The sequence below is a fragment of the Gorilla gorilla genome, chromosome 3 (genome assembly GCF_029281585.2).
Source record: "Gorilla gorilla gorilla isolate KB3781 chromosome 3, NHGRI_mGorGor1-v2.1_pri, whole genome shotgun sequence".
Lineage (NCBI taxonomy): Eukaryota > Metazoa > Chordata > Mammalia > Primates > Hominidae > Gorilla > Gorilla gorilla.
This window is the reverse complement of record NC_073227.2, coordinates 8,331,283-8,357,949: the sequence shown is the minus strand read 5'-3', so window position 1 is coordinate 8,357,949 and position 26,667 is coordinate 8,331,283. Positions and strand designations below refer to the sequence as shown.

General features: G+C 56.2%; 1 long non-coding RNA gene across 3 annotated transcripts in view; it reads left to right on the top strand.

The window, feature by feature from the left end:
- LOC134758286 (uncharacterized) overlaps positions 1 to 26,667 on the top strand; it is a 143,899-nt gene that overhangs the window by 24,228 nt on the left and 93,004 nt on the right. For all 3 annotated transcript variants that reach the window (XR_010133290.1, XR_010133289.1, XR_010133291.1), the window contains 6 exons: positions 8,118 to 8,175; positions 8,269 to 8,501; positions 16,713 to 16,770; positions 16,864 to 17,096; positions 20,585 to 20,642; positions 20,736 to 20,968. This is a non-coding gene — a long non-coding RNA (uncharacterized lncRNA). The remainder of the gene's footprint in view (positions 1 to 8,117; positions 8,176 to 8,268; positions 8,502 to 16,712; positions 16,771 to 16,863; positions 17,097 to 20,584; positions 20,643 to 20,735; positions 20,969 to 26,667) is intronic.

Below are 26,667 nucleotides of genomic sequence, written 5' to 3'. Positions count from 1 at the left end.
ACCCCTCATAGTATAAGAAAGTGCCCATTTCACTGCACCTTTGCCAGCACAGGGTATTATAATTTAGTAAGTCATTTTTTGTTTGATTATTTTAAATAGATAAAAGACCTCATATTACTTTACTTGTCACATTTCAACATCTTTCCTTAGCTTATTAGCTCTACCTCTTTTCTGTCTGTAAATGGTTGTTGTTGTTTTGTTCTTTGAGACAGGGTCTTGCTCTGTCACCAGGCTAGACTGTAGTGGCATAATCATGCCTCAGTGCAGCCTTGACCTCCCAGGCTCAAACTTCAGCATTCCGAGTAGCTGGGACTACAAGTGTGCACCACCACTCCCAGCTAACTTTTTTCTTCTTTTGGATAGAGACAGGTTCTCACTGTGTTGTCCAGACCGGTCTCTAGCTCCTGGCCTTAAGCAATCCTCCTGCATTAGCTTCTCAAATTGCTGGAATTTCAGGCATGAGCCACCATGCCTGGCCTGGGCTAGTCCTGTATTCTCTAGAGTTCTCTTTACTTTGTGCTAGCCAATCTCTCATTATGCTGTTCACCTGTTATAATGAATAATTCTCCGTATTAAATTTTACCACTTTAAACTTTTGAGTGGTTTATGCTTCCTGATTGGACTCTGACTAATACGTTAGGAAGGGTCCCAGGGTTTATCCACACAGATGGGATTTGGGCATAGGTTTGGTTTCCCAGGGGGCAGTGCTGAGCTCTTTGCCAGTGGGAAATGGGATGCTGGTGATTTCCAGGAAGTGACCTCACAGTGACTCAAGCTACCACTTACTGCTCATTGTGACGAAATGCCAGCTGAGGCACATGCCTTGGGAGCTAAGTGGTTGCTGCCCTTGACCACTATGAAGACTGGTGTGGGAAGGGTCGCTTTGGATGCACTTGAGCAGGGGTCCCCAACCCCTGAGCCATGGAGCCGTAGGGAGCCACACAGCAGGAGGTGAGTGGTGTCGAGTGAGGGAGTGAGGGAAGCTTCGTCTGTATTTACAGCCACTCCCCTTTGCTCACATTCCCGCTTGAGCTCCACCTTCTCAGATGAGCAGCAGCGTTAGATTCTCATAGGAGAACGCACCCTGTTGTGAACCATGCATGTGAGGGATCTAGGTTGCGCTGTGCTTATGAGTATCTAATACCTATTGATCTGTCACTTTCTCCCATCACACTCAGGTGGGACCATCCAGTTTCAGGAAAACAAGCTTAACACGCCCACTGATTCTACATTATGGTGAGTTGTATAATCATTTTATTATATATTGGATATATAATATGTATATATATTTATATATATGTAATAATGGAAATAAAGTGCCTAATAAATGTAAATGTGCTTAAATCTTTTTAAGCAGATTCTTCAGGCCCAGCATCTGCCTCACTGTGGACCCCACAAGCCAAGCTCCCAACCTTTCAGCAGCTTCTACACACCCAGCTCCCGCCTGCCAGTGGCCTCTTCAGGCCCATGGGGCTCATTCCTCACAACAGCCTTTCCAGTCCCAGTTTTTCCCTTCTGGCGGCCTCTCCGGGCTGAGAACCTCCTCAAGTCGGCCTCTCCAGACTCACTTGCACCCTCCAGGCGTCCTCTCCGGGCCAAGCTCCTCTTCCTGGCTGCGTCTCCAGGCCTGACTCCTGCCTCTCAACAACCTCTTTGGACTCAGTGCCTACCCATCTCCTGGCGTCCTTGGTCGGCCCACAGCTTCCTCAAGCCAAGCTCCCCAGGCCCAGGTCAGGCCTCACGGTGCCCCCTCCACGATGAGCTCCTGCCCTCCAATGGCACCTGCAGGACCCAAATGGTCTCCGGTCGGTGGGCTCCTCCACGCCAAGCTTGGGCCTCCCGGTGACCTCTGCAGGCCCAAGTTGTCCTGAAGTCGGCATCTCCCAGCCATGCCTCCCAGCAAGTAAGCAAGCTCTTTTGGCTCAACTCCTGCCCAGCTCCCAACCGCCTTTGTAGGTCCCGAACTTTCTCCAGCCAAGTTCTTTGGGCCTCATTCCTGCTGCCCGGTGGCCTGTACGGGCCCAGCAATGGTTGGAGAACGGCCTCTGCAGGTCCCGCTCTTGCCTCCCAGGGGCCTCTCCAGGCCCAGCTCTTGCCCCCACGGCGGCCACCTGGGGCCAAGTCCCTGCCTGCCTCCCAGCAGCCCGCATGCGGCCCAGCTCCTCCCTCACGGTGGCCTGTTGATGCCCATGCCTCTGGTACCCTGCCCAGAGGCATGAGCCCCTGCCACACACTGGCTCCTCCCACGCTGAGAGAGGTCAGCGTGAGCCCTTGTCTCACACCGGCCCCTCCCATCCTGAGAGAGGTCAGCGTGAGCCCCTTGACTCACACTGGCTCCTCCCACGCTGAGAGAGGTCGGCGTGAGCCCTTGCCTCACACCGGCCCCTCCCATGCTGAGAGAGGTCGGCGTGAGCCCTTGACTCACACCGGCCCCTCCCACGGTGAGAGAGGTCAGCGTCAGCCCCTTGCCTCACACCGGCCCCTCCCACGCTGAGAGAGGTCGGCGTGAGCCCTTGCCTCACACCGGCCCCTCCCACGCTGAGAGAGGTCAGCGTCAGCCCCTTGCCTCACACCGGCCCCTCCCACGCTGAGAGAGGTCGGCGTGAGCCCTTGCCTCACACCGGCCCCTCCCACGCTGAGAGAGGTCAGCGTCAGCCCCTTGCCTCACACCGGCCCCTCCCACGCTGAGAGAGGTTGGCGTGAGCCCCTTGCCTCACACCGGCCCCTCCCACGCTGAGAGAGGTCGGCGTGAGCCCTTGCCTCACACCGGCCCCTCCCACGCTGAGAGAGGTCAACATGAGCCCCTTGCCTCACACCGGCCCCTCCCACGCTGAGAGAGGTCGGCGTGAGCCCTTGCCTCACACCGGCCCCTCCCACGCTGAGAGAGGTCAACATGAGCCCCTTGCCTCACACCGGCCCCTCCCACGCTGAGAGAGGTCAGCGTGAGCCCTTGCCTCACACCGGCCCCTCCCACGCTGAGAGAGGTCGGCATGAGCCCCTTGCCTCACACCGGCCCCTCCCACGCTGAGAGAGGTCGGCGTGAGCCCTTGCCTCACACCGGCCCCTCCCACGCTGAGAGAGGTCAACATGAGCCCCTTGCCTCACACCGGCCCCTCCCACGCTGAGAGAGGTCGGCGTGAGCCCTTGCCTCACACCGGCCCCTCCCACGCTGAGAGAGGTCGGCGTGAGCCCCTTGCCTCACCCCGGCCCCTCCCATGCTGAGAGAGGTCGGCGTGAGCCCTTGCCTCACACCGGCCCCTCCCACGCTGAGAGAGGTCAACATGAGCCCCTTGCCTCACACCGGCCCCTCCCACGCTGAGAGAGGTCGGCGTGAGCCCTTGCCTCACACCGGCCCCTCCCACGCTGAGAGAGGTCGGCGTGAGCCCCTTGCCTCACCCCGGCCCCTCCCATGCTGAGAGAGGTCGGCGTGAGCCCTTGCCTCACACCGGCCCCTCCCATGCTGAGAGAGGTCAGCGTGAGCCCCTTGCCTCACCCCGGCCCCTCCCATGCTGAGAGAGGTCAGCGTGAGCCCTTGCCTCACACCGGCCCCTCCCACGCTGAGAGAGGTCAGCGTGAGCCCCTGCCTCAACAGGCCACCGTGACGGAGGAGCAGGTTTGCACGCGGGCTGCTGTGAGGCAGGCAGCGACTTGGGCCTGGGAGGTCGTGGTGGGGTGAGAGCTGGGCTTGGAGACTCCCCTGGGAGGCAACAGCGGGGCCTACAGACTCTGTTCTCCAGCCGGAGCTGGGACTGTTCAGGTACTGGGAGGTGGGATGTGGGTCTGAAGAGCTTGGTTGCAGAAACTTCGGGGTCTACAAACGCAGGCGGGAGCTGAGCCAAAAAAGCTTGTTTGCTGGGAGGCGGGAGATGCAGCCAGGAGAAACAGCTGTGCCTGCAGAGGCCGCCATGCGGGAGGCGGAGGCCGGGCCTCCTCAAATCGGCCTCTCCAGACCCACTTGCAGCCTCCCGGCATCCTCTCCGGGCCCAGCTCTTCCTCCCGGCTGCGTCTCCAGGCCTGACTCTGGCCTCCCAACAACGTCTTTGGACTCAGCTCCTGCCCAGCTCCCAGCAGGCCCAAGTTGTCGTCAAGTCGGCCTGGAATTGGGCCCGGAAGAGCAGCAAGTCGGCCTCCCCGGGCCCAGCTCCGTCCTCTCAGCGGCCTCTCCAGGTGCAAAACTTCCTCGAGTCAGCCTCTCCAGGCCCAGCTCCTCCTGCCTCCCAGTGGCCTCTTTCAGCCCAGACCAGCTCATGGCTCTTGGCGGCCTTCCCAGGCCCCGCTTTTGACTTTTGGTGGCCTCTTCAGGCCCAGAACTTGACCTCCAGTGGGCCTTTGCAGGCCCGGCCTCCTGCCTCTCGAAGGCCTGCACGGGCCCGGACTCACAGCGGACTCACAGCGGACTCTCCATGCCCAGCTAGCTCTCGCCTCATTGCGGCCTCCCGAGTCCAAAGCTCCTGCCTCTCGGCCGCTTCGGCAGGCCCAGCTCCCGCCTGCCAGTGGCCTCTTTAGGCCCAGCTCATTCCTCACAACGGCCTTCCCAGGCCCCGTTTTTCCCTTCTGGCAGCCTCTTGGCCTCTAATTTGTTTATCTTTTGTGTATAAATCCCAAAATATTGAATTTTGGAATATTTCCACCATTATGTAAATATTTTGGTAGGTGATTTATTTGGGGTGAGTTTCTGCACCAAGCTCGAATTTTTTATTTTATTTTCCTTATTATTTGGTGTTAAACAGGTTTAATGACGGTCATGGCAACTGTTTGGCACAATGAAAAATATCGCCCATGATCAACGTGTTCTGTTCTGGGGAAGGGGGCAAAGGCAGGGTGAATCACTTTCTTAAAAAGTATAGCTCAAGTTGGGAGTGCAGAGGGAATGGGGAGAAAACCCTCCCGCTGCCTGTGTCGAAGTGCAGGAGCCCCCACCCCCATACTCACCTGAGTCCAGCCCCTCTGGTGAAAGAAGGGGTGCATGAACTCCCCCTAGTCCACAGGCACCTCCCTGTGGCCCAAGGCCCTCTTCACACTCCATCTTGTAGCCCCAACAGGAGCTATTTTCCGAAAAGTGAAAAGCTCTGAAGGTCCCACAATTCATGGTATGTACACCTCCCTCACCAGGGGCTGCAAAGTGGCCTGGAGCTCCATACTGAGTAGAAGTCTTTGGGCCAGAGTCAGCATCTGGCTGATGGTCCGGATATCCTGGTTGGAGTGACCCTGGTGCGCCCTGCCAGGGCCTGGTGCCGCTTGCTGAAGATCATGACGGCCACTCATGGGCCACCGATGTGGTCCTTGTCCCATTTGTTGGGGCTGCGTCCATCCTTCTCAGAAGATGAGTCCTGTTCCTTGCGCAGGGCACTGAGGGACTGGGCCTGACATCATCTGAGTGGTAGAGGCAACTGGGTGTCAGGAGACATGATGGAGAGGAAAGCATCATCATGGTCATTCTCTGTCTCACTGTCCAGCAGGGACTCCCCTGAGGGGCCCAGGGCTCCTCCTCCATGGTGGGAGGTGAGCTTTTAACAGGTTCCACCACCCCCAAAGTGTGTAGGGTTGCGGGCCCTGGGCTTTCAGGGCAGGTGGCTCCAGGGGGCCGCCCAGGGTCAACACTCCCTGTGCCACCTGGTGGATGCTCATGAGCAACAGCTGCCAACTTGGCAGGTTGTTTTCTCTGGTTGGAGGCCACTGAGTAACTGGCAGGTTGCTGGGCCTCGTGTGGCTGCAGGGAGGGGTCAGGAAGGGGATGGAGTACCAGGGGAACATGGCCACATTCCTCCACACGAACATGCTGACGCCACGGGAGGCCTCACTGAATGCAGGCCTGGGGGCCGAGTACTTGGTCCGGGCAGGGAGTTCCTGGCAGGGGCTCACACCTCACCCCCTCCTCAGCCCAGGTGGCTTGGGCCCAGAGAAGTGGGGGTTGGAGAGGAGCAGAAGACCAGGCCTCAAGTTTTGTTTTTTTTGTTTGTTTTTTTGTTTTTGAAATGTAGTTTGACTCTTGTCACCCAGGCTGGAGTGCAGTGGCACGATCTCAGTGGCCTTCATACCTGGCTAATTTTTTGTATTTTTACTGGGGGTGGGGTTTTGCCATGTTGGCCAGGCTGGTCTTGACCTCCCGACCTCAGGTGATCCACCCACCTCAGCCTCCCAAAATGGGATTACGGGCATGAGCCACTGCTCCCAACTTCATTCATTTTTACTTGAAAAACTCCGTTAAGCATTTTTTTAAGGTAGACCTAGTGGTCCTGAATGCCCTCAGCTTTGTTTGTCGAGGAAGCACGTTATTTCTTTTTTCTTTCTGAAGGACAGCTTTGTCAGACATAGTATTAGTTGCTGGCACTTTTTTTCTTTCAGCACTTTCAATGTATTATTCGATTCTGTCCTGACCTGCAAAGTTTCTTTAACTTTTGACTATTTGATTATATTGTGACTTGGTGAGTATCTATTTGGTTTGAAACTCTTCAGGAATCTTTAAGCTTCATGGATTTAGATGTCTAAATCTTTCCCATGATTTAGGCAGTTTTCAGCCATTCTTTAAATAAGCTTTCTTCTCCTTTCTCTACTTTCCTTTTCAAACTCCCATAACCTGACAATGGGTTGCCTAATGGTGTCTTGTTGGCTTTCTTTTCTCTGTCTTTTTTCTTTTTTTTTTTTTTTGAGACAGAGTCATGCTCTGTCACCCAGGCTGGAGTGCAATGTGTGGTCTAGGCTCACTAGGGTTAGGGTTAGGGTTTTAGGGTAAGGGCGAAGGGTTAGGGTTTTAGGGTAAGGGCGAAGGGTTAGGGTTTTAGGGTCAGGGCCCAGGGTTAGGGTTTTAGGGTTAGGGTTTTAGGGTCAGGGCCCAGGGTTAGGGTTTTAGGGACAGGGCCCAGCGTTAGGGTTTTAGGGTCAGGGCCCAGGGCCCAGGGTTAGGGTTTTAGGGTCAGTGCCTGGGGCCCAGGGTTAGGGCTTTAGGGCCAGGGCCCGGGGCCAGGGTTAGGGATTTAGGGCCAGGGCCCGGGGCCCACGGTTAGGGCTTTAGGGCCAGGGCCCGGGGCCCAGGGTTAGGGCTTTAGGGTCAGGGCCCAGGGCCCAGGGTTAGGGCTTTAGGGACAGGGCCCGGGGCCCAGGGTTAGGGCTTCAAGGCCAGGGCCCGGGGCCCAGGGTTACGGCTTCAGGGTCAGGGCCCGAGGCCCAGGGTTAGGGCTTCAGGGTCAGGGCCCGAGGCCCAGGGTTAGGGCTTCAGGGTCAGGGCCCGGGGCCCAGTGTTAGGGCTTCAGGGTCAGGGCCCGGGGCCCAGGGTTAGGGCTTCAGGGTCAGGGCCGGGGCCCAGGGTTAGGGCTTCAGGGTCAGGGCCCGGGGCCCAGGGTTTGGGCTTCAGGGTCAGGGCCCGGGGCCCAGGGTTTGGGCTTCAGGGTCAGGGCCCGGGGCCCAGGGTTAGGGCTTCAGGGTCAGGGCCCGGGGCCCAGGGTTAGGGCTTCAGGGTCCGGTCCCGGGGCCCAGGGTTAGGGCTTCAGGGTCAGGGCCCGGGGCCCAGGGTTAGGGCTTCAGGGTCAGGGCCCGGGGCCCAGGATTAGGGCTTCAGGGTCCGGGCCCGGGGCCCAGGGTTAGAGCTTCAGGGTCAGGGACCGGGGCCCAGGGTTAGGGTTTTAGGGTCAGGTCCCGGGGCCCAGGGTTAGGGTTTTAGGGTCAGGGCCCGGGGCCCAGGGTTAGGGTGATTTCCCGGAAGTGACCTCACAACGACTCAAGCTACCACTTACTGTTGATTGTGATGAAATGCCAGCTGAGGCACACGCCTTGGGAGCTAAGTGGTTGCTGCCCTTGACTACTATGAAGACTGGTGTGGGAAGGGTCGCTTTGGATGCACTTGAGCAGGGGTCCCCAACCCCTGAGCCATGGAGCCGTAAGGAGCCACACAGCAGGTGAGTGGTGTCGAGTGAGGGAGTGAGGGAAGCTTCGTCTGTATTTACAGCCACTCCCCTTTGCTCACATTCCCGCCTGAGCTCCACCTTCTCAGATGAGCAGCAGCATTAGATTCATAGGAGAACGCACCCTGTTGTGAACCGTGCATGTGAGGGATCTAGGTTGCGCTGTGCTTATGAGAATCTAATACCTATTGATCTGTCACTTTCTCCCATCACGCTCAGGTGGGACCATCCAGTTTCAGGAAAACAAGCTTAACACGCCCACTGATTCTACATTATGGTGAGTTCTATAATTATTTTATTATATATTCCAGTGTAATAATGGAAATGAAGTGCCTAATCAACGTAAATGTGCTTAAATCTTTTGGCCCAGCTCCTACCTCCCGGCAGCCTCGCCAGGCCCAGAACTCTCTCCAGTCAGCCTCTACAGACCAAGCTCATGACTCACAATGGCCTATTTAGGCCCATACCCTACCTCACGGCAGTCTCCGCAGATGAGCCTACTGCCTCACAACAGCCTCCACAGGCACAGCTCCGTCGTTACAATGGCCTCTTTAGACCCAGCTCCTGCCTCCCAGCCTTCTCTCCAGGCCCTGAAGTTTCTCCGTAAGTTGAGGTAGCTGGGACTGTAGGTATACATGACGATACTTGGCTAATTTTTAAATTGTTTTGCAGACATGGGGTCTCACTTTGTTGGCCAGGCTGCTGTCAAACTAATGGCCTCAAGTGACCCTTCCACCCCTGCCTCCCATCCTCGAGGTATGTGCCACCACAAGGGGCACTTGTTCAATTTTCTAAAGAAAAAATTTCTAAAGTAAGGCTGTGGGATGATGGCAGGAAGATAAAAGAAAAACAGAAGAATAAGTTAAAATGACTTATTCACACATATTCTTTTGACAGCAAGAAGAACTTTTAGTATATACATTCCTTACAAACAAACAAACGGCAGATAAACAATGTTGTATAGGAACTTCAACACACACTGTACAATATTCCCACTTTGCTGACATAAGTTATGGAAATTTCGTGGTTTCCTTGAGTGTCGCTACCAGTATTTTGCTTCTCTGACGATTTTTATCAACTTCCTCATCTGTTAACTTCTCTCCAAGGTATGTCATGTCACGACATGCTGCCGCTGCACGAACACGGCCAGTGTCTTCCTATTAAACATGTAGAATGCTTTCCTAATTTCTCTTTTTACTCTCTGTCTTTGTGTTCTGCATTTTCCTTACTTTTATTGTCAGAAACTCCAGAAAGTCAATCGTACTAATTTATCACGATTTGCTTTCTTAATTTATACTATGCTTATATGGAATTTTGCCCAACAGACCTCATTACAATTTGGGCCAGGGCCCAGGGTTAGGGTTGTTTTAATGTCAGGGCCCAGAGTTAGGGTTGTTTTAGGGTCAGGGCCCAGGGTTTGGGTTGTTTTAGGGTCAGGGCCCAGGGTTAGGGTTGTTTAAGGGTCAGGGCCCAGGGTTAGGGTTGTTTTAGGGTCAGGGCCCAGGGTTAGTGTTGTTTTAGGGTCAGGGCCCAGGGTTAGGGTTGTTTTAGGGTAAGGGCCCAGTGTTAGGGTTGTTTTAGGGTCAGGGCCCAGGGTTGGGGTTGTTTTAGGGTCAAGGCCCAGGGTAGGGTTGTTTTAGGGTCAGGACCCACGGTTAGGGTTTTAGGATCAGGGCCAGGGCCCAGGGTTAGGGTTTTAGGGTAAGGGCCAGGGCCCAGGGTTAGGGTTTTAGGCTCAGGGCCAGGGCCCAGGGTTAGGGTTTTAGGCTCAGGGTCAGGGCCCATGGTTAGGGTTGTTTCAGGGTCAGGGCCCAGGGTTAGGGTTTTTTCAGGGTCAGGGCCCAGGGTTAGGGTTGTTTCAGGGTCAGGGCCCTGGGTTAGGGTTGTTTCAGGGTCAGGGCCCAGGGTTAGGGTTGTTTTAGGGTCAGGGCCCGGGGTTAGGGTTGTTTTAGGGTCAGGGCCAGGGCCCAGGGTTAGCTTTGTTTTAGGGTCAGGGCCACGGCCTAGGGTTAGGGTTGTTTTAGGGTCAGGGCCAGGGCCCAAAGTTAGGGTTGTTTTAGGGTCAGGGCCCAGGGTTAGGGTTTTAGGCTCAGGGCCAGGGCCCAGGGTTAGGGTTTTAGGCTCAGGGCCAGGGCCCAGGGTTAGGGTTTTAGGCTCAGGGCCAGGTCCCACGGTTAGGGTTTTAGGGTCAGGGCCAGGGCCCAGGGTTAGGGTTTTAGGCTCAGGGCCAGGGCCCAGGGTTAGGGTTTTAGGCTGAGGACCAGGGCCCAGGGTTAGGGTTTTAGGGTCAGGGCCAGGGCCCAGGGTTAGGGTTTTAGGCTCAGGGTCAGGGCCCAGGGTTAGGGTTTTAGGATCAGTGTCAGGGCCCAGGGTTAGGGTTTTAGGGTCAGGGCCAGGGCGCTGGGTTAGGCTTGTTTTAGGGTCAGGGCCAGGTTCCAGGGTTAGGGTTGTTTTAGGGTCAGGGCCAGGGCCCAGGGTTAGCGTTGTTATAGGGTCAGGACCTGGGCCCAGGTTTAGGCTTGTTTTAGTGCCAGGGCCCAGGGTTCGGGTTGTTTTAGGGTCAGGGCCAGGGCCCAGGGTCACGGTTGTTTTAGGTCAGGGCCAGGGCCCAGCAATAGGGTTGTTTTAGGTCATGGCCAGGGCCCAGATTTGGGGTTGTTTTAGGGTCTGGGCCAGGGCCCAGGGTTAGGGTTGTTTTAGGGTCAGGGCCAGGGCCCAGGGTTAAGTTTTTTTTACGGTCAGGTCCAGGGCCCAGGGTTATTCTTGTTTTAGGGTCAGGGCCAGGGCCCAGGGTTAGGGTTGTTTTAGGGTCAGGGCCAGGGCCCAGGGTTAGGGTTGTTTTAGGGTCAGGGCCAGGGCCCAGGGTTAGGCTTGTTTTAGGGTCAGGGCCAGGGCCCAGGGTTAGGGTTGTTTTAGGGTCAGGAGCTGGGCCCAGTGTTAGGCTTGTTTTAGTGCCAGGGCCCAGGGTTACGGTTGTTTTAGGGTCAGGGCCAGGGCCCAGGGTTAGGGTTGTTTTAGGTCATGGCAGGCCCCAGGGATAGGGTTGTTTTAGGGCCAGGGCCCAGGGTTAGGGTTGTTTTAGGGTCAGGACCTGGGCCCAGGGTTAGGCTTGTTTTAGTGTCAGGGCCCAAGGTTAGGGTTGTTTAAGGGTCAGGGCCACGGCTCAGGGTCAGGGTTGTTTTAGGTCAGGGCCAGGGCCCAGCATTAGGGTTGTTTTAGGGTCAGGGCCAGAGCCCAGGTTTAGGGGTGTTTTAGGGTCAGGGCCCGGGCCAGGGTTAGCGTTGTTTTACGGTCAGGACCTGGGCCCAGGGTTAGGCTTGTTTTAGTGCCAGGGCCCAGGATCAGGGTTGTTTTAGGTCAGGGCCAGGGCCCAGCATTAGGGTTGTTTTATGGTCAGGGCCAGCGCCCATGTTTAGGGGTGTTTTAGGGTCAGGGCTAGGGCCCAGGGTTAGGGTTGTTTTAGGTCAGGGCCAGGGCCCAGGGATAGGTTTGTTTTAGGGTCAGGGCCAGGGCACAGGGATAGGTTTGTTTTAGGGTCAGGGCCAGGGCACAGGGTTAGGGTTGTTGTAGGGTCAGGGCCAGGGCCCAGCGTTAGGGTTGTTTTAGGGTCAGGGCCAGGGCCCAGGGTTAGAGTTGTTTTAGTTTCAGGACCTGGGCCCAGGGTTAGGCTTGTTTTAGTGCCAGTGCCCAGGGTTAGGGTTGTTTAAGGGTCAGGGCCAGGGCCTAGGGTCAGGTTTGTTTTAGGTCCGGGCCAGGGCCCAGCATTAGGGTTGTTTTAGGGTCAGGGACAGGGCCCAGGTTTAGGGGTGTTTTAGGGTCAGGGCCAGGGCCCAGGGTAAGGGTTGTTTCAGTGTCAGGGCCAGGGCCCAGGGTTAGGGTTGTTTTAGGGTCAGGGCCAGGGTCCAGGGTAAGGGTTGTTTCAGTGTCAGGGCCAGGGCCCAGGATTAGGGTTGTTTTAGGGTTAGGGCCAGGGCCCAGGGTTATGGTTATTTTAGGGTCAGTACCCAGGGTTAGGGTTGTTTTAGGGTCAGTGCCCAGGGTTAGGGTTGTTTTAGGGTCAGGTACAGGACCCAGGGATAGGCTTGTTTTAGGGTCAGGGCCAGGGCGCAGGGTTAGGCTTGTTTTAGGGTCAGGTCCACGGCCCATGGATAGGCTCGTTTTAGGGTCAGGGCCAGGGCCCAGGATTAGGCTTGTTTTAGGGTCAAGGACAGGGTCCAGCGTTAGGGTTGTTTTAGGGTCAGGGCCAGGGCCCAGGGTTAGGCTTGTTTTAGGGTCAGGGCCAGGGCCCAGGGTTAGGCTTGTTTTAGGGTCAGGGCCAGGGCCCAGGGTTAGGCTTGTTTTAGGGTCAGGGCCAGGGCCCAGGGTTAGGGTTTTTTTAGGGTCAGGGCCAGGCCCCAGGGTCAGGGTCGTTTTAGGTCAGGGCCAGGGCCCAGCATTAGGGTTGTTTTAGGGTCAGGGCCAGGGCCCAGGTTTAGGGGTGTTTTAGGGTCAGGGCCAGGGCCCAGCGTTAGGGTTGTTTTAGGGTCAGGGCCAGGGCCCAGGGTTAGGCTTGTTTTAGGGTCAGGGCCAGGTCCCAGGGTTAGGCTTGTTTTAGGGTCAGGGCCAGGGCCCAGGGCTAGGCTTGTTTTAGGGTCAGGGCCAGGGCCCAGGGTTAGGGTTTTTTTAGGGTCAGGGCCAGGGCCCAGGGTTAGGCTTGTTTTAGGGTCAGGGCCAGGTCCCAGGGTTAGGCTTGTTTTAGGGTCAGGTCTAATGTCCAGGGTTAGGCTTGTTTTAGGATCAGGGCCAGGGCCCAGGGTTAGGGTTGTTTTAGGTCAGGGCCAGGTCCCAGGTTTAGGGTTGTTTTAGGGTCAGGGCCAGGACCCAGGTTTAGGGTTGTTTTAGTGCCAGGGCCCAGAGTTAGGGCTGTTTTAGGTTCAGGGCCAGGGCCCAGGGTTAGGGTTGTTTTGGGGTCAGGGCCAGGGCCCAGGGTTAAGCTTGTTTTAGGGTCAGGGCCAGCGCCCAGCATTAGGGTTGTTGTAGGTTCAGGGCCAGGGCCCAGGATTAGGCTTGTTTTTGGGTCAAGGACAGGGCCCAGGGTTAGGGTTGTATTAGGGTCAGGACCTGGGCCCCTGGTTAGGCTTGTTTTAGTGCCAGGGCCCAGGGTTAGGGTTGTTTTAGGGTCAGGGCCAGGGCCCAGGTTTAGGGTTGTTTTAGGTCACGTCCCAGGGTTAAGGTTGTTTCAGGGTCAGGGCCCAGAGTTAGGGTTGTTTCAGGGTCAGGGCCCAGGGTTAGGGTTGTTTCAGGGTCAGGGCCCAGAGTTTGGGTTGTTTTAGGGTCAGGGCCCAGGGTTAGGGTTGTTTTAGGGTCAGGGCCCAATGATAGGGTTGTTTTAGGGTCAGGGCGCAGGGTTAGGGTTGTTTTAGGGTCAGGGCGCAGGGTTAGGGTTGTTTTAGGGTCAGGGCCCGGGGTTAGGGTTGTTTTAGGATCAGGGCCAGGGCCCAGGGTTAGCTTTGTTTTAGGGTCAGGGCCACGGCCTAGGGTTAGGGTTGTTTTAGGGTCAGGGCCAGGGCCCAAAGTTAGGGTTGTTTTAGGGTCAGGGCCCAGGGTTAGGTTTTTAGGCACTGGTCCAGGGTCCAGGGTTAGGGTTTTAGGCTCAGGGCCAGGGCCCAGGTTTAGGGTTGTTTTAGGGTCGGGGCCAGGGCCCAGGGTTAGGGTTGTTTTAGGGTCATGGCCAGGTCCCAGGATTAGGGTTGTTTTAGCGTCAGTGCCAGGGCCAATGTTTAGGGTTCTTTTAGGGTCAGGGCCCAGTTTTAGGGTTGTTTTTGGGTCAGTTCCCAGGGTTACGGTTGTTTTAGTTTCAGGGCGCAGGGTTAGGGTTGTTTTAGGGTCAGGGCCCAGGGTTATGGTTGTTTTAGGGTTAGGGCCCAGGGTTAGGGTTTTAGGCTCAGGGCCAGGGCCCAGGGTTCGGGTTTTAGGCTCAGGGCCAGGGCCCAGGGTTAGGGTTTTAGAGTCAGGGCCAGGGCCCAGGGTTAGGGTTTTAGGCTCAGGGCCAGGGCCCAGGGTTAGGGTTTTAGGCTCAGGGCCAGGGCCCAGGGTTAGGGTTTTAGGCTCAGGGGCAGGTCACACGGTTAGGGTTTTAGGGTCAGGGCCAGGGCCCAGGGTTAGGGTTTTAGGCTCAGGGCCAGGGCCCAGGGTTAGGGTTTTAGGCTCAGGACCAGGGCCCAGGGTTAGGGTTTTAGGGTCAGGGCCAGGGCCCAGGGTTAGGGTTTTAGGCTCAGGGCCAGGGCCCAGGGTTAGGGTTTTAGGCTCAGGGCCAGGGCCCAGGGTTAGGGTTTTAGGCTCAGGGTCAGGGCCCATGGTTAGGGTTGTTTCAGGGTCAGGGTCCAGGGTTAGGGTTTTTTCAGGGTCAGGGCCCAGGGTTAGGGTTGTTTCAGGGTCAGGGCCCAGGGTTAGGGTTGTTTCAGGGTTAGGGCCCAGAGTTTGGGTTGTTTTAGGGTCAGGGCCCAGGGTTAGGGTTGTTTTAGGGTCAGGGCCCAATGATAGGGTTGTTTTAGGGTCAGGGCCCAGGGTTAGGGTTGTTTTAGGGTCAGGGCGCAGGGTTAGGGTTGTTTTAGGGTCAGGGCCCGGGGTTAGGGTTGTTTTAGGATCAGGGCCAGGGCCCAGGGTTAGCTTTGTTTTAGGGTCAGGGCCACGGCCTAGGGTTAGGGTTGTTTTAGGGTCAGGGCCAGGGCCCAAAGTTAGGGTTGTTTTAGGGTCAGGGCCCAGGGTTAGGTTTTTAGGCACTGGTCCAGGGTCCAGGGTTAGGGTTTTAGGCTCAGGGCCAGGGCCCAGGTTTAGGGTTGTTTTAGGGTCGGGGCCAGGGCCCAGGGTTAGGGTTGTTTTAGGGTCATGGCCAGGTCCCAGGATTAGGGTTGTTTTAGCGTCAGGGCCAGGGCCAAGGTTTAGGGTTCTTTTAGGGTCAGGGCCCAGTTTTAGGGTTGTTTTTGGGTCAGTTCCCAGGGTTAGGGTTGTTTTAGTTTCAGGGCGCAGGGTTAGGGTTGTTTTAGGGTCAGGGCCCAGGGTTATGGTTGTTTTAGGGTTAGGGTCCAGGGTTAGGGTTTTAGGCTCAGGGCCAGGGCCCAGGGTTAGGGTTTTAGGCTCAGGGCCAGGGCCCAGGGTTAGGGTTTTAGAGTCAGGGCCAGGGCCCAGGGTTAGGGTTTTAGGCTCAGGGCCAGGGCCCAGGGTTAGGGTTTTAGGCTCAGGGCCAGGGCCCAGGGTTAGGGTTTTAGGCTCAGGGCCAGGTCCCACGGTTAGGGTTTTAGGGTCAGGGCCAGGGCCCAGGGTTAGGGTTTTAGGCTCAGGGCCAGGGCCCAGGGTTAGGGTTTTAGGCTCAGGGCCAGGGCCCAGGGTTAGGGTTTTAGGCTCAGGACTAGGGCCCTGGGTTAGGGTTTTAGGCTCAGGGCCCAGGGTTAGGGTTTTAGGGTCAGGGCCCAGGGTTAGGGTTTTAGGGTCAGGGCCCAGGGCCCAGTGTTAGGGTTTTAGGGCCAGGGCCCGGGGCCAGGGTTAGGGCTTTAGGGCCAGGGCCCGGGGCCCACGGTTAGGGCTTTAGGGCCAGGGCCCGGGGCCCAGGGTTAGGGCTTCGGGTACAGGGCCCGGGGCCCAGGGTTAGGGCTTCAGGGACAGGGCCCGGGGCCCAGGGTTAGGGCTTCAGGGTCAGGGCCCGGGGCCCAGGGTTAGGGCTTCAGGGTCAGGGCCCGGGGCCCAGGGTTAGGGCTTCAGGGTCAGGGCCGGGGCCCAGGGTTTGGGCTTCAGGGTCAGGGCCCGGGGCCCAGGGTTTGGGCTTCAGGGTCAGGGCCCGGGGCCCAGGGTTAGGGCTTCAGGTTCAGGGCCCGGGGCCCAGGGTTAGGGCTTCAGGGTCAGGGCCCGGGGCCCAGGGTTAGGGCTTCAGGGTCCGGTCCCGGGGCCCAGGGTTAGGGCTTCAGGGTCAGGGCCCGGGGCCCAGGGTTAGGGCTTCAGGGTCAGGGCCCGGGGCCCAGGGTTAGGGCTTCAGGGTCAGGGCCCGGGGCCCAGGGTTAGGGCTTCAGGGTCAGGGCCCGGGGCCCAGGGTTAGGGCTTCAGGGTCAGGGCCCGGGGCCCAGGGTTAGGGCTTCAGGGTCAGGGCCCGGGGCCCAGGGTTAGGGCTTCAGGGTCCGGGCCCGGGGCCCAGGGTTAGGGCTTCAGGGTCAGGGACCGGGGCCCAGGGTTAGGGTTTTAGGGTCAGGTCCCGGGGCCCAGGGTTTGGGTTTTAGGGTCAGGTCCCGGGGCCCAGGGTTAGGTTTTTAGGGTCAGGGCCCAGGGTTAGGGTTTTAGGGTCAGGGCCCAGGGTTAGGGTTTTAGGGTCAGGACTCAGGGTTAGGGTTTTAGGGTCAGGGCCCAGGGTTAGGGTGATTTCCAGGAAGTGACCTCACAGTGACTCAAGCTACCACTTACTGTTGATTGTGATGAAATGCCAGCTGAGGCACATGCCTTGGGAGCTAAGTGGTTGCTGCCCTTGACTACTATGAAGACTGGTGTGGGAAGGGTCGCTTTGGATGCCCTTGAGCAGGGGTCCCCAACCCCTGAGCCATAGAGCCGTAAGGAGCCACACAGCAGGTGAGTGGTGTCGAGTGAGGGAGTGAGGGAAGCTTCGTCTGTATTTACAGCCACTCCCCTTTGCTCACATTCCCGCCTGAGCTCCACCTTCTCAGATGAGCAGCAGCATTAGATTCATAGCAGAACGCACCCTGTTGTGAACCGTGCATGTGAGGGATCTAGGTTGCGCTGTGCTTATGAGAATCTAATACCTATTGATCTGTCACTTTCTCCCATCACGCTCAGGTGGGACCATCCAGTTTCAGGAAAACAAGCTTAACACGCCCACTGATTCTACATTATGGTGAGTTCTATAATTATTTTATTATATATTCCAGCGTAATAATGGAAATGAAGTGCCTAATCAACGTAAATGTGCTTAAATCTTTTGGCCCAGCTCCTACCTCCCGGCAGCCTCGCCAGGCCCAGAACTCTCTCCAGTCAGCCTCTACAGACCAAGCTCATGACTCACAATGGCCTATTTAGGCCCATACCCTACCTCACGGCAGTCTCCGCAGATGAGCCTACTGCCTCACAACAGCCTCCACAGGCACAGCTCCATCGTTACAATGGCCTCTTTAGACCCAGCTCCTGCCTCCCAGCCTTCTCTCCAGGCCCTGAAGTTTCTCCGTAAGTTGAGGTAGCTGGGACTGTAGGTATACATGACGATACTTGGCTAATTTTTAAATTGTTTTGCAGACATGGGGTCTCACTTTGTTGGCCAGGCTGCTGTCAAACTAATGGCCTCAAGTGACCCTTCCACCCCTGCCTCCCATCCTCGAGGTATGTGCCACCACAAGGGGCACTTGTTCAATTTTCTAAAGAAAAAATTTCTAAAGTAAGGCTGTGGGATGATGGCAGGAAGATAAAAGAAAAACAGAAGAATAAGTTAAAATGACTTATTCACACATATTCTTTTGACAGCAAAAAGAACTTTTAGTATATACATTCCTTACAAACAAACAAACGGCAGATAAACAATGTTGTATAGGAACTTCAACACACACTGTACAATATTCCCACTTTGCTGACATAAGTTATGGAAATTTCGTGGTTTCCTTGAGTGTCGCTACCAGTATTTTGCTCCTCTGACGATTTTTATCAACTTCCTCATCTGTTAACTTCTCTCCAAAGTATGTCATGTCACGACATACTGCCGCTGCACGAACACGGCCAGTGTCTTCCTATTAAACATGTAGAATGCTTTCCTAATTTCTCTTTTTACTCTCTGTCTTTGTGTTCTGCATTTTCCTTACTTTTATTGTCAGAAACTTCAGAAAGCCAATCGTACTAATTTATCACGATTTGCTTTATTAATTTATACTATGCTTATATGGAATTTTGCCCAACAGACCTCATTACAATTTGGGCCAGGGCCCAGGGTTAGGGTTGTTTTAGGGTCAGGGCCAGGGCCCAGGGTTAGGCTTGTTTTAGGGTCAGGGCCAGGGCCCAGGGTTAGGGTTGTTTTAGGGTCAGGAGCTGGGCCCAGTGTTAGGCTTGTTTTAGTGCCAGGGCCCAGGGTTACGGTTGTTTTAGGGTCAGGGCCAGGGCCCAGGGTTAGGGTTGTTTTAGGTCATGGCAGGCCCCAGGGATAGGGTTGTTTTAGGGCCAGGGCCCAGGGTTAGGGTTGTTTTAGCTCAGGGCCAGGGCCCAGGATTAGGGTTGTTTTAGGGTCAGGGCCAGGGCCCAGGGTTTGGGTTGTTTCAGGGTCAGGGACAGGGCCCAGGGTTAGGGTTGTTTTAGAGTCAGGGCCAGGGCCCTGGGTTAGGCTTGTTTTAGGTTCAGGACCTGGGCCCAGGGTTAGGCTTGTTTTAGTGCCAGGGCCCAGGGTTAGGGTTGTTTTAGGGTCAGGGCCAGGGCCCAGGGTTAGGGTTGTTTTAGGTCATGGCCAGGCCCCAGGGATAGGGTTGTTTTAGGACCAGGGCCCAGGGTTAGGGTTGTTTTAGGTCAGGGCCAGGGCCCAGGATTAGGGTTGTTTTAGGGTCGGGGCCAGGGCCCAGGGTTAGGGTTGTTTCAGGGTCAGGGACAGGGCCCAGGGTTAGGGTTGTTTTAGGGTCAGGGCCAGGGCCCAGGGTTAGGGTTGTTTTAGGGTCAGGGCCAGGGTCCAGGGTTAGGGTTGTTTTAGGGTCAGGGCCAGGGCCCAGGTTTAGGCTTGTTTTAGGGTCAGGGCCAGGGCCCAGGGCTAGGCTTGTTTTAGGGTCAGGGCCAGTGCCGAGCGTTAGGCTTGTTTGAGGGTCAGGGACAGGGCCCAGGGTTAGGGTTGTTTTAGATTCAGGGCCAGGGCCCAGGGTTAGGCTTGTTTTAGGTTCAGGACCTGGGCCCAGGGTTAGGCTTGTTTTAGTGCAAGGGCCCAGGGTTAGGGTTGTTTTTGGGTCAGGACCTGGGCCCAGTGTTAGGGTTGTTTTAGGTCATGGCCAGGCCCCAGGGATAGGGTTGTTTTAGGGTCAGGGCCCAGGGTTAGGGTTGTTTTAGGGTCAGGGCACAGGGTTAGGGTTGTTTTAGGGTCAGGGCCCGGGGTTATGGTTGTTTTAGGGTCAGGGCCAGGGCCCAGGGTTAGCTTTGTTTTAGGGTCAGGGCCACGGCCTAGGGTTAGGGTTGTTTTCAGGTCAGGGCCAGGGCCCAAAGTTAGGGTTGTTTTAGGGTCAGGGCCCAGGGTTAGGTTTTTAGGCACTGGTCCAGCGTCCAGGGTTAGGGTTTTAGGCTCAGGGCCAGGGCCCAGGTTTAGGGTTGTTTTAGGGTCGGGGCCAGGGCCCAGGGTTAGGGTTGTTTTAGGGTCATGGCCAGGTCCCAGGATTAGGGTTGTTTTAGGGTCAGGGCCAGGGCCCAGGTTTAGGGTTCTTTTAGGGTCAGGGCCCAGTTTTAGGGTTGTTTTTGGGTCAGTTCCCAGGGTTAGGGTTGTTTTAGTTTCAGGGCGCAGGGTTAGGGTTGTTTTAGGGTCAGGGCCCAGGGTTATGGTTGTTTTAGGGTTAGGGCCAGGGTTAGGGTTTTAGGCTCAGGGCCAGGGCCCAGGGTTAGGGTTTTAGGCTCAGGGCCAGGGCCCAGGGTTAGGGTTTTAGAGTCAGGGCCAGGGCCCAGTGTTAGGGTTTTAGGCTCAGGGCCAGGGCCCAGGGTTAAGGTTTTAGGCTCAGGGCCAGGGCCCAGGGTTAGGGTTTTAGGCTCAGGGCCAGTTCCCACGGTTAGGGTTTTAGGATCAGGGCCAGGGCCCAGGGTTAGGGTTTTAGGCTCAGGGCCAGGGCCCAGGGTTAGGGTTTTAGGGTCAGGACCAGGGCCCAGGGTTAGGGTTTTAGGGTCAGGGCCAGGGCCCAGGGTTAGGGTTTTAGGCTCAGGGTCAGGGCCCAGGGTTATGGTTTTAGGATCAGTGTCAGGGCCCAGGGTTAGGGTTTTAGGGTCAGGGCCAGGGCGCTGGGTCAGGGTTTTAGGGTTATGGCCAGTGCCCAGGGTTAGGGTTTTAGGGTCAGGGCCTGGGCCCAGGGTTAGGGTTTTAGGGTCAGGGCCAGGGCCCAGGGTTAGGGTTTTAGGGTCAGGGCCAGGGCGCAGGGTTAGGGTTTTTGGGTCAGGGCCTGGGCCCAGGGTTAGGTTTTTAGGGTCAGGGCCCCGGGTTAGGGTTTTAGGGTCAGGGCCCAGGGTTAGGGTTTTAGGGTCAGGACCCAGGGTTAGGGTTTTAGTGTCAGGGCCCAGGGTTAGGGTGATTTCCAGGAAGTGACCTCACAGTGACTCAAGCTACCACTTACTGTTGATTGTGATGAAATGCCAGCTGAGGCACATGCCTTGGGAGCTAAGTGGTTGCTGCCCTTGACTACTATGAAGACTGGTGTGGGAAGGGTCGCTTTGGATGCACTTGAGCAGGGGTCCCCAACCCCTGAGCCATAGAGCCGTAAGGAGCCACACAGCAGGTGAGTGGTGTCGAGTGAGGGAGTGAGGGAAGCTTCGTCTGTATTTACAGCCACTCCCCTTTGCTCACATTCCCGCCTGAGCTCCACCTTCTCAGATGAGCAGCAGCATTAGATTCATAGGAGAACGCACCCTGTTGTGAACCGTGCATGTGAGGGATCTAGGTTGCGCTGTGCTTATGAGAATCTAATACCTATTGATCTGTCACTTTCTCCCATCACGCTCAGGTGGGACCATCCAGTTTCAGGAAAACAAGCTTAACACGCCCACTGATTCTACATTATGGTGAGTTCTATAATTATTTTATTATATATTCCAGTGTAATAATGGAAATGAAGTGCCTAATCAACGTAAATGTGCTTAAATCTTTTGGCCCAGCTCCTACCTCCCGGCAGCCTCGCCAGGCCCAGAACTCTCTCCAGTCAGCCTCTACAGACCAAGCTCATGACTCACAATGGCCTATTTAGGCCCATACCCTACCTCACGGCAGTCTCCGCAGATGAGCCTACTGCCTCACAACAGCCTCCACAGGCACAGCTCCGTCGTTACAATGGTCTCTTTAGACCCAGCTCCTGCCTCCCAGCCTTCTCTCCAGGCCCTGAAGTTTCTCCGTAAGTTGAGGTAGCTGGGACTGTAGGTATACATGACGATACTTGGCTAATTTTTAAATTGTTTTGCAGACATGGGGTCTCACTTTGTTGGCCAGGCTGCTGTCAAACTAATGGCCTCAAGTGACCCTTCCACCCCTGCCTCCCATCCTCGAGGTATGTGCCACCACAAGGGGCACTTGTTCAATTTTCTAAAGAAAAAATTTCTAAAGTAAGGCTGTGGGATGATGGCAGGAAGATAAAAGAAAAACAGAAGAATAAGTTAAAATGACTTATTCACACATATTCTTTTGACAGCAAGAAGAACTTTTAGTATATACATTCCTTACAAACAAACAAACGGCAGATAAACAATGTTGTATAGGAACTTCAACACACACTGTACAATATTCCCACTTTGCTGACATAAGTTATGGAAATTTCGTGGTTTCCTTGAGTGTCGCTACCAGTATTTTGCTTCTCTGACGATTTTTATCAACTTCCTCATCTGTTAACTTCTCTCCAAGGTATGTCATGTCACGACATGCTGCCGCTGCACGAACACGGCCAGTGTCTTCCTATTAAACATGTAGAATGCTTTCCTAATTTCTCTTTTTACTCTCTGTCTTTGTGTTCTGCATTTTCCTTACTTTTATTGTCAGAAACTCCAGAAAGTCAATCGTACTAATTTATCACGATTTGCTTTCTTAATTTATACTATGCTTATATGGAATTTTGCCCAACAGACCTCATTACAATTTGGGCCAGGGCCCAGGGTTAGGGTTGTTTTTGGGTCAGGGCCCAGGGTTAGGGTTGTTTTAGTTTCAGGGCGCAGGGTTAGGGTTGTTTTAGGGTCAGGGCCCAGGGTTAAGGTTGTTCTAGGGTTAGGGCCCAGGGTTAGGGTTTTAGGCTCAGGGCCAGGTCCCAGGGTTAGGGTTTTAGGCTCAGGGCCAGGGCCCAGGTTTCGGGTTTTAGAGTCAGGGCCAGGGCCCAGGGTTAGGGTTTTAGGCTCAGGGCCAGGGCCCAGGGTTAGGGTTGTTTTAGGGTCAGGGCCAGGGCCCAGTGTTAGGCTTGTTTTAGGGTCAGGGCCAGGACCCAGTGTTCGGCTTGTTTTAGGGTCAGGGCCAGGGCCCAGGGTTAGGGTTGTTTTAGGGTCGGGGCCAGGGCCCAGGGTTAGGCTTGTTTTAGGGTAAGGGCCAGGGCCCAGGGTTAGGCTTGTTTTAGGGTCAGGGCCAGGGCCCAGGGTGAGGCTTGTTTTAGGGTCAGGGCCAGGGCCCAGGGTTAGGGTTGTTTTAGGGTCGGGGACACGGCCCAGGGGTAGGTTTGTTTTAGGGTCAGGGCCAGGGCCCAGGGTTAGGCTTGTTTTAGGGTGAGGGCCAGGGCCCAGGGTTAGGCTTGTTTTAGGGTCAGGGCCAGGGCCCAGGTTTAGGGTTGTTTTAGGGTCAGGGCCAGGGCCCAGTGTTAGGGTTGTTTTAGGGTCAGGGCCAGGGCCCAGGGTTAGGGTTGTTTTAGGGTCAAGGCCAGGGCCCAGGGTTAGGGTTGTTTTAGGGTCAGGGCCCAGGGTTAGCGTTGTTTTAGGGTCAGGGCCCAGGGTTAGGGTTGTTTTAGGGTATGCGCCCAGTGTTAGGGTTGTTTTAGGGTCAGGGCCCAGGCTTGGGGTTGTTTTAGGGTCAAGGCCCAGGGTAGGGTTGTTTTAGGGTCAGGACCCACGGTTAGGGTTTTAGGATCAGGGCCAGGGCCCAGGGTTAGGGTTTTAGGGTAAGGGCCAGGGCCCAGGGTTAGGGTTTTAGGCTCAGGGCCAGGGCCCAGGGTTAGGGTTTTAGGCTCAGGGTCAGGGCCCATGGTTAGGGTTGTTTCAGGGTCAGGGCCCAGGGATAGGGTTTTTTCAGGGTCAGGGCCCAGGGTTAGGGTTGTTTCAGGGTCAGGGCCCTGGGTTAGGGTTGTTTCAGGGTCAGGGCCCAGGGTTAGGGTTGTTTTAGGGTCAGGGCCCGGGGTTAGGGTTGTTTTAGGGTCAGGGCCAGGGCCCAGGGTTAGCTTTGTTTTAGGGTCAGGGCCACGGCCTAGGGTTAGGGGTGTTTTAGGGTCAGTGCCAGGGCCCAGGGTTAGGTTTGTTTTAGTGTTAAGGCCAGTGCCCAGGGTTAGGGTTGTTTTAGGGTCAGTGCCAGGGCCCAGGGTTAGGGTTGTTTTAGGGTCAGGGCCAGGGCCCAGGTTTAGGGTTGTTTTAGGTCATGGCCAGGGCCCAGGGATAGGGTTGTTTTAGGGTCAGGTCCAGGACCCAGGGTTAGGGTTGTTTTAGGGTCGGGTCCAGGGCCCACGTATAGGCTTGTTTTAGGGTCAGGGCCAGGGCCCAGGATTAGGCTTGTTTTAGGGTCAAGGACAGGGCCCAGGGTTAGGGTTGTTTTAGGGTCAGGGCCAGGGCCCAGGGTTAGGCTTGTTTTAGGGTCAGGGCCAGGGCCCAGGATTTGGGTTGTTTTAGGGTCAGGACCTGGGCCCAGGGTTAGCCTTGTTTTAGTGCCAGGGCCGAGGGTTCGGGTTGTTTTAGGGTCAGGGCCAGGGCCCAGGATCAGGGTTGTTTTAGGTCAGGGCCAGGGCCCAGCATTAGGGTTGTTTTATGGTCAGGGCCAGCGCCCATGTTTAGGGGTGTTTTAGGGTCAGGGCTAGGGCCCAGGGTTAGGGTTGTTTTAGGTCAGGGCCAGGGCCCAGGGATAGGTTTGTTTTAGGGTCAGGGCCAGGGCGCAGGGATAGGTTTGTTTTAGGGTCAGGGCCAGGGCACAGGGTTAGGGTTGTTGTAGGGTCAGGGCCAGGGCCCAGCGTTAGGGTTGTTTTAGGGTCAGGGCCAGGGCCCAGGGTTAGAGTTGTTTTAGTTTCAGGACCTGGGCCCAGGGTTAGGCTTGTTTTAGTGCCAGTGCCCAGGGTTAGGGTTGTTTAAGGGTCAGGGCCAGGGCCCAGGGTCAGGTTTGTTTTAGGTCCGGGCCAGGGCCCAGCATTAGGGTTGTTTTAGGGTCAGGGACAGGGCCCAGGTTTAGGGGTGTTTTAGGGTCAGGGCCAGGGCCCAGGGTAAGGGTTGTTTCAGTGTCAGGGCCAGGGCCCAGGGTTAGGGTTGTTTTAGGGTCAGGGCCAGGGTCCAGGGTAAGGGTTGTTTCAGTGTCAGGGCCAGGGCCCAGGGTAAGGGTTGTTTCAGTGTCAGGGCCAGGGCCCAGGGTTAGGGTTGTTTTAGGGTCAGGGTCAGGGTCCAGGGTAAGGGTTGTTTCAGTGTCAGGGCCAGGGCCCAGGATTAGGGTTGTTTAAGGGTTAGGGCCAGGGCCCAGGGTTATGGTTATTTTAGGGTCAGTACCCAGGGTTAGGGTTGTTTTAGGGTCAGTGCCCAGGGTTAGGGTTGTTTTAGGGTCAGGGCCAGGGCCCAGGGTCAGGGTCGTTTTAGGTCAGGGCCAGGTCCCAGCATTAGGGTTGTTTTAGGGTCAGGGTCAGGGCCAGGGCCCAGTTTTAGGGGTGTTTTAGGGTCAGGGCCAGGGCCCAGCGTTAGGGTTGTTTTAGGGTCAGGGCCAGGGCCCAGGGTTAGGCTTGTTTTAGGGTCAGGGCCAGGTCCCAGGGTTAGGCTTGTTTTAGGGTCAGGGCCAGGGCCCAGGCCTAGGCTTGTTTTAGGGTCAGGGCCAGGGCCCAGGGTTAGGGTTTTTTTAGGGTCAGGGCCAGGGCCCAGGGTTAGGCTTGTTTTAGGGTCAGGGCCAGGTCCCAGGGTTAGGCTTGTTTTAGGGTCAGGTCTAATGCCCAGGGTTAGGCTTGTTTTAGGATCAGGGCCAGGGCCCACGATTAGGGTTGTTTTGGGGTCAGGGCCAGGGCCCAGGGTTAAGCTTGTTTTAGGGTCAGGGCCAGCGCCCAGCATTAGGGTTGTTGTAGGTTCAGGGCCAGGGCCCAGGATTAGGCTTGTTTTTGGGTCAAGGACAGGGCCCAGGGTTAGGGTTGTATTAGGGTCAGGACCTGGGCCCCTGGTTAGGCTTGTTTTAGTGCCAGGGCCCAGGGTTAGGGTTGTTTTAGGGTCAGGGCCAGGGCCCAGGTTTAGGGTTGTTTTAGGTCAGGGCCAGGGCCCAGGGTTAGGGTTATTTTAGGTCAGGGCCAGGTCCCAGGTTTAGGGTTGTTTTAGGGTCAGGGCCAGGACCCAGGGTTAGGGTGGTTTTAGTGCCAGGGCCCAGAGTTAGGGTTGTTTTAGGGTCAGGGCCAGGGCCCAGGGTTAGGGTTGTTTTAGGTCAGGGCCAGGTCCCAGGGTTAGGGTTGTTTTAGGGTCAGGACCTGGGCCCAGTGTTAGGCTTGTTTTAGTGCCAGGGCCCAGAGTTAGGGTTGTTTTAGGGTCTGGGCCAGGGCCCAGGTTTAGGATTGTTTTAGGGTCAGGGCCAGGGCCCAGCGTTAGGCTTGTTTTAGGGCCAGGGCCCAGGGTTAGGGTTGTTTTAGGGTCAGGGCCAGGGCCCACCGTTAGGGTTGTTTTAGGGTCAGGGCCAGGGCCCAGGGTTTCGGTTGTTTTAGGGTCAGGACCTGGGCCCAGGGTTAGCCTTGTTTTAGTGCCAGGGCCGAGGGTTTGGGTTGTTTTAGGGTCAGGGCCAGGGCCCAGGGTCAGGGTTGTTTTAGGTCAGGGCCAGGGCCCAGCATTAGGGTTGTTTTAGGGTCAGGGCCAGGGCCCAGGGTTAGGGTTGTTGTAGGTTCAGGGCCAGGGCCCAGGGTTAGGGTTGTTTTAGGGTCAGGGCCAGGGCCAGGGTTAGCATTGTTTCAGGGTCAGGACCTGGGCCCAGGGTTAGGCTTGTTTTAGTGCCAGGGCCCAGGGTTAGGGTTGTTTTAGGGTCAGGGACAGGGCCCAGGGTTAGGGTTGTTTTATGGTCAGGGCCAGGGCTTAGGGTTAGGGTTGTTTTAGGGTCATGACCAGGGCCCAGGGTTAGGGTTGTTTTAGGGTCAGGGCCAGGGCCCAGGGTTAGGGTTGTTTTAGGGTGAGGGCCAGGGCCGAGGGTTAGGGTTGTTTTAGGGTCAGGGCCAGGGTCCAGGGTAAGGGTTTTTTCAGTTTCTGGGCCAGGGCCCAGGGTTAGGGTTGTTTTAGGGTCAGGGCTAGGGCCCAGGGTTATGGTTATTTTAGGGTCCGTGCCCATGGTTAAGGTTGTTTTAGGGTCAGTGCCCAGGGTTAGGGTTGTTTTATGGTCAGGTCCAATGCCCAGGGTTAGGCTTGTTTTAGGGTCAAGGCCAGGGCCACGGGTTAGGGTTGTTTTAGGGTCAGGGCCAAGGCCCAGGTTTAGGCTTGTTTTAGGGTTTCGGCCAGGTCCCAGTGTTAGGGTTGTTTTAGGGTCTGGGTCCAGGGTTAGGGTTGTTTTAGGGTGAGTGCACATGGTTGGGTTCATTTTAGGGTCAGGGCCAGGCCCAGGGTTAGGTTTGTTTTAGGGTCATGGCCAGGGCCCAGGGTTAGGTTTGTTTTAGGGTCAGGGCCAGGGCCCATGGTTAGGCTTGTTTTAGGGTCAGGGCCAGGGCCCAGGGTTAGGCTTGTTTTAGCGTCAGGGACAGGGCCCAGAGTTAGGGTTGTTTTAGGGTCAGGGCCAGGGCCCAGGGTTAGGCTTGTTTTAGGGTCAGGGCCAGGGCCCAGGGTTAGGCTTGTTTTAGGGTCAGAGCCAGGGCCCAGGGTTAGGGTTGTTTTAGGGTCAGGGTTAGGGCCAGGGCCCAGGGTTAGGGTTGTTTTAGGGTCAGGGCGAGGGCCG